At 38.0% G+C, this 12,572-nt stretch overlaps 1 protein-coding gene across 24 annotated transcripts in view; it reads right to left on the bottom strand.

Moving 5' to 3' along the window:
* The window catches only part of DLGAP2 (DLG associated protein 2), a 463,300-nt gene that overhangs the window by 238,714 nt on the left and 212,014 nt on the right, over positions 1 to 12,572 (bottom strand). The window lies entirely within an intron of this gene.

Raw genomic sequence — 12,572 nt, forward strand, 5'->3', positions numbered from 1 at the left:
CGTGTGCATGGAGACACTGTTACACAAATTCAGTATACAAATCAATTTAACATGCCTGATATTTATTCAAAAGCTTTCTGAAATTATTTTTCCCCTTGAATGACAAATAGGAGATTCGACTTTGGCTGTGATCTGGAGTCAAAGGCAAAAAAAAAAAAAATAATGGCAGAAACCTAGAATATGAAATACATACCCCTAATAAGTAGATTGACCTTTATAGCGTCATGGTGACATGCCAGTTATTTAGAAGTACTTTCCCCACAGAGACAGGAGACTGTCTCACAGGAGCCTTGTAGGGTACCTGACCCTACGTCTTTCATATATTTTAAAAATGTTAATCATTGGGTTTTTAGTATGGCCAGGGGTTGTAGTGTGCATGAAGGAAAGGAACTGGAAAAAATATATGCTTATCCAGGAAACTCTGCAGCTGATAGGTGGATCACAACTTTTAAAACAGCATAAAGTTCCATGATAGAGGAATTGATTTTAAGGCAGTTCAGCACTATGAAACATTTAGTTGAATGATCTTTTGATAGACTAGCCAACATCCTCAGCAGATCTGATAAACTCAGACCACCCTAACGGCAAGCTTGAGAACCCCCACCCAGTGAAAAGCATGGAAAGTCTCAGGTAGCACAGGCCTGTTTCTTTCACTGCTGGATGAAAAATTCTCTTGCCACAATCTGAAGTGATGCAGAGGAAGCAGCTCAGAAGATTTTTTTTTTTCCCTTTTAATTCAAAGACTTTGTGAGGTTCTACTGAGAGGGCCTGCCTGTCTCTGTGCAGTTTATTATCCTGATTAATTAGGAAGAACAAGCTGAGACTTGGTTTCTGAACTTCTGACTTTTTCCTAATCCTCTATGTCTTGCTAACAACTGCTTCACTGCTTTGTTACAATTCAAAGAATCTGCCTGACTTTTTTCAGCTCTAAACACCATCTTCCAAAGGTCCTTACTCCACACTATGAATTGTTAGCTTCCCTCTTTTCCTCACTACCTAACTTAGTGCCAATATTGCACATCTGCAGCAGGGTAGGCAACCTAACTGCAAAATAAGGCTTGCAGCTATGACTGGTACCAGAAAATTGGCCAAAAGCTGGTTAGGCGTAAGCACTATCCCTACCATTTTTTTGACTTTTCAGGTGTTTGTTTAAGGTCCATGTTCCTGGGCAAGCTAGGTCTTTCTTCCCCTACCTCAGCATACCTGGGGAGAGTTTAAGGGGGGTATGTCTGTATCTTTTAGTACATTAGTGTGTGCCTTCCAGAGGAGGCTGGGAATCATTTTGAACTGACAGCAATGCCTGTCTCTCTACAATGGTAAGAAGCCGTCTGCAGATGTGGATGATTCACCAGTAACCCCCTGTTTATGAACTTCCCTATTTGTAGTTTGTAGTTTGGGAGAAGGCTAGATACCCTTTTTGTTGTGCTTGACACATACAGATTGAGTGACAAATAAAAATACAACCACTTCAGCTGGACACATGAACATGACATGGAAGTTGCACTGAGCACTGGTTTCCACAGACCCACTCTGTGTGCGTGTGAGAGAGAGAAAAATAATTAAGTCTATTTAGACCTGTACATTCTATGGTTGTTGTTAAAACATTGTATGTTCTAAGTTTCCAAGACTAAAATTATACAAAACATCACATTCAAGTACTTTTAGGTTTACACTATACAGAAATCTCAGGATCCTGTAAAGAAACTATGCTTTGAAACTTACTACAATGTCTTTTCTCTGTAAGGATATTGCTGTATCATGGTAAGAAAGACTTTTCAGGAATATAGCTCAATACTAAACATGTTTACTAATCTGAACACTTTCTAATTTCAGTTCTGGATGCAGATAATAGCAATGAAGGACATGACAACAGTGCAAAAATTTACCACTCCACCAGGCGAAATGACATTGCTTAGGCTGAGATGCAGCTCAACTAAGTTTGGGTGTCTCAGCATTAACGTTCAAAAGCTAAACTAGTCTTAAATGGTTAAGGTGGCTTTCCAGTTCATGACAAGAAACAGCACCTAACCTGCCTTAGAAATCTATTTCAGCATGAGATACATCAGTAAATCATTTTTATGTAAGTACACATTCCTTTTTTATGTTGTAAGAGGTCTTAGGCTACGTCTTCACACTAGCATTCACAGAAAGGGAGAAATGTCAATTGTAACAGACCTCTGAAGGCCATTTCATCCAGCCTCCCACTGAGAGCAGGACTGTCACCAACACAGGCTCAGCTCAGCTGGGGCATTGATAATCAAGTCTGAAAGCCACCAAGGATGGAGATTCCCACAGCCTTAGCAGGCAGCCTACTCCAGTGGTGCATCAGCCTTGTGGGGTCCTACTTGAATCACTCAGTCTGCAGTTTGTGGCCATTCTTCCTTGTTACGTCACCCTGCACCACCAAAAAGACTTTGGTTCCATCCTGTCTGTAACTCTTCAAATTGCTGTTGTCTGCTGTGGATCTTCACCTCAACAGACTACATATCCCCAGTTCCTTCAACTATTCTGACCAGAGGGCCCTTTGCTAGGATCCCTCCAATTTCTTCCAGTTTCTGGAAGCAGAGAGCCCCAACCACTGAGCACAGTATTCCAGGTGTAGACTCACCAGCACCAGAGGTAAAGAATAACCTCCTCAGTTTGCTGATGATACTCATCTTGACAGCCCAGAATGCAGTTTGCCTGTCTGCAATGAAAACACTGTCTGTTGACCCATATGCAAGTTGGAATTCGCAGTCCTTCAGAAAAAATAACAGAATAAAATCAAGTCTTAGTAAGACCAGTTCCCTGATCCAAGTCTCCCACCAACTGTAACAGTGATAATGCGTGGCCCATGCTGAATGGAGTGACATCTGAATGAAAGTGCTTAAGGTACTGCATGTTTGGATGGAACAGGAACAGGGACATTAAAATATTTCAAATACATTTCTAAACTTCTTCTCATAATTCCTAGTAATGGATTATGACTCTACATACGTGATTCATCTAAAGTATTACAATGATACTTTGATACTTTCGCAGGACTTATTTCTTTTTATGTTGTTAACAATGAGTATGTTGTTAATCAGCTGCACTTAACAAAGATGCTCGTTCTTTGGAAACACTCATACATGTAACTTCTTTGTCATTGCTCTCAAAAGTAAAATGACAAAGATGGGTGATTGTTCAGAGATTTGGGACCCAGTAAATCAATAGAACAAGGAAAACCTGTATTTATATTATTATTCTCACTCTATCATTTTGAAATGGTCTAGCCAACATAAGTAATCTTCCCAGATACAAGAACTTGCTGACAAAATAGGTCATGAGAAAGATCTTCTGAAGAAATTAATTTATCATGAAAACACAAGCTCTTTTTCCCCCTAGCTACAATAAAATTCATTTTATTTTGAGAGTTTTTTCTTGTCTAACCTAAATGACAAGTAAAACTAAAAGTAATAAACCAGATATGTAAATGCCAACATACTTTCTCCAAACAGCTGAGTTCAACATTCAATTTTAAATTGAGTAAAGGTAAATTATTCTGCTAAACATGTTCACCATTCCTTGCTTTATGTGCACTTTTCTTGTATGGCTTGAACAAGTACAATAAAATATACTATAAAGAACTACAATAAAGAAAACAACATATGGGCCAGATGAAAGATAAAAAATTGTCATTATGAAGAAATTACAATTCAAAGTAGCCATGCAAGCTTTATAATGCAATAAAACTAAGACAACACAGTATTACTACTATTTCGGATCAGTTTAAAGAGAATACTGGCTGATATTTAATATTTAACCACACTTTAAAGTACACTGGCTTCTCAACAGGGATAACTGTATCCTGGGCTGCATCAAAAGGAGTGTGAACAGCAGGTCAAAGGAAGTGATCCTGCCCCTCTGCTCTCGGGAGACCTCACTTGCAGTGTTGTGTGCAGTTCTGGTGTCCTCAACGTAAAAAGGACATGGAACTGTTGGAACAAGTCCAGAGGAGGGCCATGAGGATGATCAGGGGACTGGAGCACCTCCCAGATGAAGGCAGGCTGAGAAAGTTGGGGCTGTTCAGGCTGGAGAAGAGAAGGCTGCGTGGAGACCTCATAGCAGCCTTCCAGTATCTGAAGGGGGCTTCTAAGGATGCTGGAGAGGGACTCTTCATCAGAGACTGTAGTGATAGGACAAAGGGTAACAGGTTCAAACTTAAACAAGGGAAGTTTAGATTGGATATAAGGAAGAAGTTCTTTCCTGTTAGGGTGGTGAGGCACTGGAATGGGTTGCCCAGGGAAGTTGTGAATGCTCCACCCTGATGGTGTTCAAGGCCAGGTTGGACGAAGCCTTGGGTTAGATGGTTTAGTGTGAGGTGTCCCTGCTCATGGCAGGGGTTTGGAACTTGATGATCTTAAGGTCCCTTCCAACCCTAACTAGACTATGATTCTATGATTTATCCAGGTCATGGAGTCCAACTTGGATGGGTTTTGACCAAGATACATGGAAGTGACAGTATGACAAGAAATAATATGGAAACGGGAGATGCAGTGTTGGAGATGACTTGTCACCTCAGCACTGCATTCAGAAAAGGGGTGCAGTCAGCCCTTCTGACTATCCCTTGAATAATACCACATCAGGTTTTGTGCATTGAATAATGCCACATCATTTTGTAAATCAAAACATCAGGTTTCGTATTCCCACTTCATTTGTGTAAAAGATCATGTCTCTTTTCATGGAACAGTACCAGAAATCCTTGGCAGCAACTTTCTGCTGCCACCCTTCTCTGTAGTATTCTAAATCTTAATTACAAACATATGTTCTCTATTGCTTATATTTATCTTTTTTCCATCCATCATTGTCTAAATCTATTTACTGAATGGCCAGAAAAAAAGATACCCCTGTTATTTAATTACTTATTATTACTGCCTGTTTGAATTCAGAATTCAGTGCGTGAGGGGAAAGCTAGAAATGTTTTTTGTCTAACAGAGAATTATGGTTGGCCTCACAGAAAACAATTCTTGATTTGCTTTTTCTTTTCCACTTTCATTTATGCATAATAGTAATAATTTAAAGATCCATGAAAAAAGAGATCAAGGTCCAGAAAGGATATATAGCATATAGTGCTTTAGATTTTGTTTCTAATGGCAAGAAATGCAGCTGAGGCTGACACTATTTCATCAATGTCTCTTTATATCATTGTACTGATGTCGGTGAAACAGAACTCTGTGACGCTTAGAGACATAGGGTAGGCATAAATTATATTGAGATTCACTGCAGCTGAAAAACAAGGTATAATTTAAGGCTAAACTGTGAGGCTTCTTATCATTTTCAGGATTTTAATCCAATATTAGCAACTAAACATGGCTATACATGGCTATAACTGTGCCAATAAAAGCTGTATTATGAACTATGTTTTCCATTATCTCTTTTCATTTTTTCTCCTACATCTTTTTATTTATCTGTAGCTTTTTCCACCTGTTGATACCTTAAAGGTCTTTTCCAACCTAACCAATCCTATGATTCTCTGACTCTATGATATCTCATCATTGCACAATACCATCAGCTGAAATGGCAGCGTGACAGACCTGTAGCATAAACAGCAAGATTTTATCATGTCTGTTAGGGTTTTCTCATTCACATTCATCTCCTCTGTTCCACCCTGATGCTATAGCAAATCCCATGGAGGGTCTCCCACTCCATGTTCAGTCATCCATGTAGGTAAGGCACTGAGAGACACCTACAAAAAACAACTAGCCTTTTTTCCCCTGGAATCTTTCCAACTTAGCTGTATCTTAAAGCTGTAAGTGCCTCATACAGCGCATGACCTGAGCCCTTCAACTGCCAGGAAGAACAGTATATTTACACTTTTGCAACGTTCATATATTTCTAAGAATGCCACTGGCTTAATTTTGGGCAGCACTATTTTCTGGATTTAAATGAGATCTCATCTCATCCTTATATACAGGAATTTCACTAAAGGTACTTTAAGCAGTTGCTAACATAAGAATGAAGTCAAGGATACTTTGTTGGTCTGCCTTTGCAGTAAGAGTCCTATTCACATGATCCATGTAAAGCAAGTGAAATCCAAGTGCTCCTTACAACCGTTTGAAACTATGAAGTGGTAAAAATAAGCAAAATGACACTACACAAAACCACTATTTCCTACAGTATTTTGACTGCTGACAAGTAGTATAATAGGAAGAGAAAGCAACTATATTTGGACTCAGATATTGTTTGGGCCTATTTCCATAAACTGTCATAAAAGAAATAAAGAAAAAATATCTCAAGTTATGCAGTCTGAAGAAAAGCATGCAGTTATACATATAAATGTATACACACATTTATGAGTGTGTGCATATATACACAGATCTGTCTATCCTGAAACCTTTTTTTATTCTTTTTTATTATTTTTAATCCTTCTGAACAATAGTGCTTACACATGAAAATACCAGCTGTCTGTACATCATGCAGAACATACTAAAAATGCAATAACAACAATTGTTTGGAACTGTTGTGGATATAGCTAATAAATGTATTTCATCCCTCTGAAACTACTTCTACAAGCGTTTCCTGCTGAACATAAGAGCCTACTTTCCTGCCTGCCTCTCACTGCTAGTCACTTATTGTATGACCACTCTCAGGATGAGATTCCTTGTGTTTGCAATTTCAGCTTTCTTTAATCTTTCCTTTTAACTGCACTGTTCATAACAAAGGGCCTTTTACTGCCCAGCATCAGGCCTTGGGTTTAGCAAAACCAAGTATCTACTAGAGTTTGGGTGAATACGAAAAATACAATAGGAAAAGACACTGCCTGCAAGAGATCAGCAGCTGGGCTATATTGGGAAAGTGAGAGCATGCGGAATGAGTAGCTCTGAGAAGGGCAGATACTGAAAGAACGTACTTTAAACAAAAATAGAATACAGAATAGCCATTATTAAAATAGAGTGAGCATAAAGCAGAAGAAAATCAACCAGCCTGGCAGCAAACTTTGTTTCCTTTTGAGCAAATGAACTGACATCCAATGAAATGTATAAAGCAACTACTAAAAGCCCATTCTTTTCCACAGATAAAAATATAAGGCTCATGCTCAAAGCATTGCCAGAACCTATTCACAATACTTGCACATCCGATCCTTCTCCATATGGATTTTACACATTGCCCATGCATTAACCATGCCAAAAGAGATTTGAGAAAAGAATTATGAGATCAGACAATCAAATATTTTCATAGGAAAACAAAAATAATTGAAGCAATAAAAAGCAAACTATAAACCACTCAAAGAAAAGGCAAAAAAAGAAACCAACTAATGTTTCTCTTGGTGATCTGAACACAAATACTTTCTTTTCAGAGGAGCAGTCATAAACACAGCAACACAATTTATGTGCTTTAGCACATTTCTGATACCCATTTCAAATGCACAGTATCAAAGTGGAGAGTCCAAATAACCTGAATGAGTCTAAAAAAGACCAGAAGATGTGTTTACACAGAGCAAACCTACATGTTTATCTGCTCATTTTTACACTCTTTTTGCTAGCTTTGACATTCAAAGGTTAAAGTGAGTCATATTCCCCATAGCTGAGGGGAAGAAACTTACCACCCCTTAATCGCATCGTGGCATCTTCATGAAAAACACCATTGTGAGTAAGGTTGGGGATAAAAAATGGTGAGAGTGGGGACCCATGAGAGCTCTGTGAAATACAAAACTGAAGACAATCTGCACCAGAGGCTCACTCCAAAATGCCCCTGGAGCTGATGCAAGTGCCACTGGGAGTTCTGTAGGTTCATGGTCAAATCTCAACAGTATACTAATGCAAAAGTAGCCTATCTACTAGTAGATAGTAGGCTATCTATCGTTATTCCTTTACTTTCTGCCTTTCTCCCTCTTCTCTCACTTTGCTCATTTAAAGAGATTTCACCAATAATCTCAGAGCATCATAAAAACAAACAAATCGAAGTTGAGCATGATATAACAAAGAGCTAAAAATACATGGCAAAAAATGCAGAAAAGGACAGCACAGTCATAGAGTAGATCACACAGTCTGATACTCTGGTACTTTGAAGGTTAAATTGATTTTTTTCACTCTTTTCTTCTTTTCTCTCAATTAGATTTTAAAAGCATTTGAGTGGGGAGTTGACTTGACAGATTTAAGGAGGTAATTTTAAATACAAAGGGTGTACAAAAAAATATGATGTATCCACTGGAAGGGGGAAGAGATCAAGTCCAGGATGTATCCACACCTGGGCAAGACTGTTGAATGACATCCTTCATGTAAAGCCAGTAATGTATATAAACCTAGAATAGTACAGGTTGGAAGAGGCCTCCTGAGATCATTAGGAGTTTATCCCTCAATTCAGAGCACTGTCAACTTCAAAGTAACATTAGATTTCTCAGGGTCTTGCCCACTCAAGTTTTGAAAATCCACCAGGAAGGAGAATCAAGTCACTCTGGGCAACTGTTCCAGTGTTTAACCACCTTCACCATGAAGAGTTTTTTCCTTGTGTCTAATTGAAATTTCCCTTCTGCATCACCTGTTCCCTCTTGTCCTTTCACTGTGCATGTCCATTAAGAGTCTGACTCCATATGGCTGTAATGACCCATTAAGCAGCTGCAGACAGCAATTAGCTCTGTTTTCCTCTTAGCTTCCTCTCTGAACAAATCCAGGCCTCTTCAGTGTCTCCATGTGCATCATATGCTCCAGCTACACATCTTGTTGGCCATCCTCTGGACACTTTTCAAATTGTGTGTCTTATAATGGTGTAGGGGTGGGCAGGGGCCAGAACTGGGCACTACTCCGATTGCAGTATCTGAAGTGCCAATCCCTTTAACCTACCAGCTGTACCGACTCAGGCCAGGGTGTAGCCAGACTTCACTACCGCAGATACACTTCTGAGCTCCTAATGAAAGAGCACTCAAACACAAAAAGACTGTGACACATGACTAAAGCTTTGAACTCGTTCAGTCCCAAATATGCAGTGGATATGCAGGGATTTCAGCCCCAAATATGCAGTGGATTCACATCCTAAGTGACTACTTGAGGAGGTTACAGCAGCAAATTCTGACATGCCAGGCAATGTCTCCCAACAGCTGGAGACTATAGCTCAAGGAGCGATCTGTTGTATAAGCCTTTCCTACTGTCCTGAGGGGGAATCCACTGCAGATTCCTTCTTAAATACAGGCTGGGGGAAACAAAGCTTGTTTGCTAGAGCACTGAGCCATCCTCTGTAAGTCTTTCTGTTTTGACTAGTCTATTAACAACTTCTGAGAACTAGTGGTATTTCTAAATGCATCTGCATACCTCAGGAGAAGAGCTTCCATATAATCTCTGTTCTCCATCTGAAATGCTGTCTTCAGGTGGGAATGGGCAAATATACAAGAAACACAAATTCAGTGTGAAACATTAAACTTGATTTAACAAAAAAAAAAAAGAAACAAAAATCTGTTTCTCCTATATGGCATTTGCTGCCAAATAAGTGTTAATAAACTGAATATGAAAAATATAAAAGTGAACTGACAAAAAATATGCTTCCCTTTCCATCTTGAACATTCTCTGAAGAAAACCCAGTCTGCACTGTTGGTGATTTCAAATGCTTTCATCTCACTGGATATACACACATGTGACCTCTATCATAACCATGACAAAGGGACAAAGACCTCATTGCAGGACTGAGACCTAAGCTCAAAATAACAAGAGTGCTTAAATTTATCTTTTGCATTATTTTCTATAATGATTGATTTGGGGTAACAGAAACTTTCTAGTGAGTCAAGCAAAACAGAAAAAAGTTTCAATTTCTGTAAAACAACTACGAACTTCAGCTCCAAGCTCCTAACTTGTTCTGGTGGACTGAGCATTCATACCTGGCTAAGCCCTGTTGCTGGAACAAGGTACAAAATTGAGCATATCTGGAAATATGTACACTGTAGTGACAGGACAAGGGGTAACAGGTTCAAACTTAAACGGGGAAGTTTAGATTGGATATAAGGAGGAAGCTCTTTACTGTGAGGGTGGTGAGGCACTGGAATGGGTTGCCCAGGGAAGTTGTGAATGCTGCATCCCTGATGGTGTTCAAGGGCAAGTTGGACAGAGCCTTGGGTGGCATGGTTTAGTGTGAGGTGTCCCTGCCCATGGCAGGGGGGTTGGAAGTAGACGATCTTAGGGTCCTTTTCAACCTTAACTATTCTATGATTCTATGATTGTATAAATGTTTTATACATTAAGTTTTCCATAATGAACATTCATTATCAACATTCATAAACAAAACCAATCCAAAATTCCAACTGAAATTAAATAAACATTAAACAGAACTGTGGACACATCCTTTGACAAAAAGAATTGCAATAAAAAAAATAGAAGTCGAGAGTCTAATGATATTTCATGAAGCTAAAATTGAGATATGGAAATCAGTGACTGAAGAATATTCTAATAGTTTTGCAAAAACACTCATAAATTCAACACTAAACAGCCCAAAGCAAAGCTGAAACAGCAGATTTAAATTTATTATTTCTTTTCAACTGTAGAAGTCCCTTTTCTTTCTTCAGTGCATCATATACACAGCAATGTGTACCTCTTTCAGGCAACCTCACCTTTTAGATTACTGCAGCAAGCTAGCATCCTCTACCACTGATTTGACCTTCACTTCCTTTATCCTTTCGTAATGGTCTGGTGATTTCTTTAATAGTTAGCTGCAAGGAAAGCCAGATCTGCAGTGTTAAGCCAGATCTGCAGTGTTAAGAGTCTATGTACAGAGCACAATCATTGAAAAGACCCCTAAGGTTGAAATAAAAATCATTGATATGCACTGTGCCAGAAGTGTAACTGCTAACTAGCACAGACCTCTATGTGTGGGTTAGAAACTTCAAGGAACCTCAAGTGCAAACACCCAAACTCATATGGGATGATTCTGTCCGATTCTTAAACATCACTGAAATTAGAATGTCAGCACAAGCCTTGCAAGTATTTTAGACATTGTTATTAATATATTAAAACCCTCATAAAAGTCTCCAGATTAAATTAATGTATAAAATACTCAGCTAATTAAGTACAAATCACTGGCATTATCATCACTGCAGCAAATTTCATTGACCAGTCTAGCCTAAGGGCAGGATACTGTTAATAGCCCCATCTGCACATTATTGCCTTTTGGAAATGAAACACTTTGTTGTGTCAAAAGTAAGATGAAATTGTATAACTGCACATCACTTTCGAGACAGTAAAAAAGCAGAAGCCCAGAAAAGACACTAGTCCATATTAAGTGCCTGTAATTTCTTACAGTCAACTGAGTTTAAAGCAAAATCAATTTCTCCCTGTTCTTGAGAGCTACCATTTTTTCTGTTCCAAATTCATTAAATGACATTTTTACTGTGTCTCTTTCAGACTTAGAATAAGAACTTTTCTCTATGCCCTAAGAAGAAACTGGAAGCAAGTTTACATAAAAAAAAAAAAAAAAAGAAAAGAAAGAAAAAAGAAAGAAAAGAAAAGAGAAAAGAAAAAAAAGAAAAAAAGAAAAGAAAAGAAAAGAAAAGAAAAGAAAAGAAAAGAAAAGAAAAGAAAAGAAAAGAAAAGAAAAGAAAAGAAAAGAAAAGAAAAGAAAAGAAAAGAAAAAGAAAAATCACAGATCAGTTGAGCAGTTTCTCTTCACGATCCAGTGTTCAAAGTCTATGCCAAGAAACTGCCATCCTCATTTTGGTTTTCTGCCTGAACATTTAAAAGAGAGAAAATTTGCTTCACTCACAAGAAGTTTGTTGCTAATGCAGCCTTTTCTCTTAGATAACCATAGCAAATGCTGCTGATTGATCCCTAAACAGTCACCTGAGTGACGTTATCTGCAGGGCTGGGCATGAATTTAGAGACTATGAACATGCATGTATGTGATTTCTACAGTTTTACTGGCCTCCATCAAATTTACAAGATGTAACTAAGGGGTAAATTCCTGAAAATTTGAGACTAAGGAGATTATTATTAACAAGGAAATAATATTGAATTACTTGCAAGAGACAAGTAAAGAAAAAATATGATTCAACTTTCAACAGTAAAATGAGAAATAATTATACAGAAGTTGCTCACAAATTAATGTCATAAATGAGTAGTTTATAATGCTAAATTGTCTTAATCACAGAAACACCACGGAATTACTAATCAACAGAAAACAGACATACACAGGTATGAAATGTTTTTTAGATTTAGTACTTCATCCCTAAAAAAAAAGGAACAACATGATTTACCATAGCTATAGTGCAGCACTATATACCTAAGTTATTTTCTTATTTAAACTACTTCAGTTATTGGATGATGCAATTGGACAAGCACTGCTTGACTTGAGTACCTCAGGCTGAGGTAGACTATAAGCAGAAACACTTTTCACAATATATATAATTCTTCATTAATGTTTCATGCCTTTTTAATAACTGTACAGTCTTCAGGAACTAATTATGAGCCACTAGTAATAACATAAATTTATCTGTTAGATCTGTAAATTCTTCAGCTTACATGAAATTTTATGGTGTGAGTGGTCCATCCTAGTATTATGCTGCTAATAACAATCCAAAAAAAAAAATAAATCATTTAACATCTAAACTACCTGGAAGAATCTGCATACTTTAAGAA

The sequence above is a fragment of the Pezoporus occidentalis genome, unplaced genomic scaffold, assembly GCF_034315485.1.
Source record: "Pezoporus occidentalis ecotype Australia unplaced genomic scaffold, CSIRO_AGI_Poc_V1 ctg29, whole genome shotgun sequence".
In the NCBI taxonomy this organism is placed as follows: domain Eukaryota; kingdom Metazoa; phylum Chordata; class Aves; order Psittaciformes; family Psittacidae; genus Pezoporus; species Pezoporus occidentalis.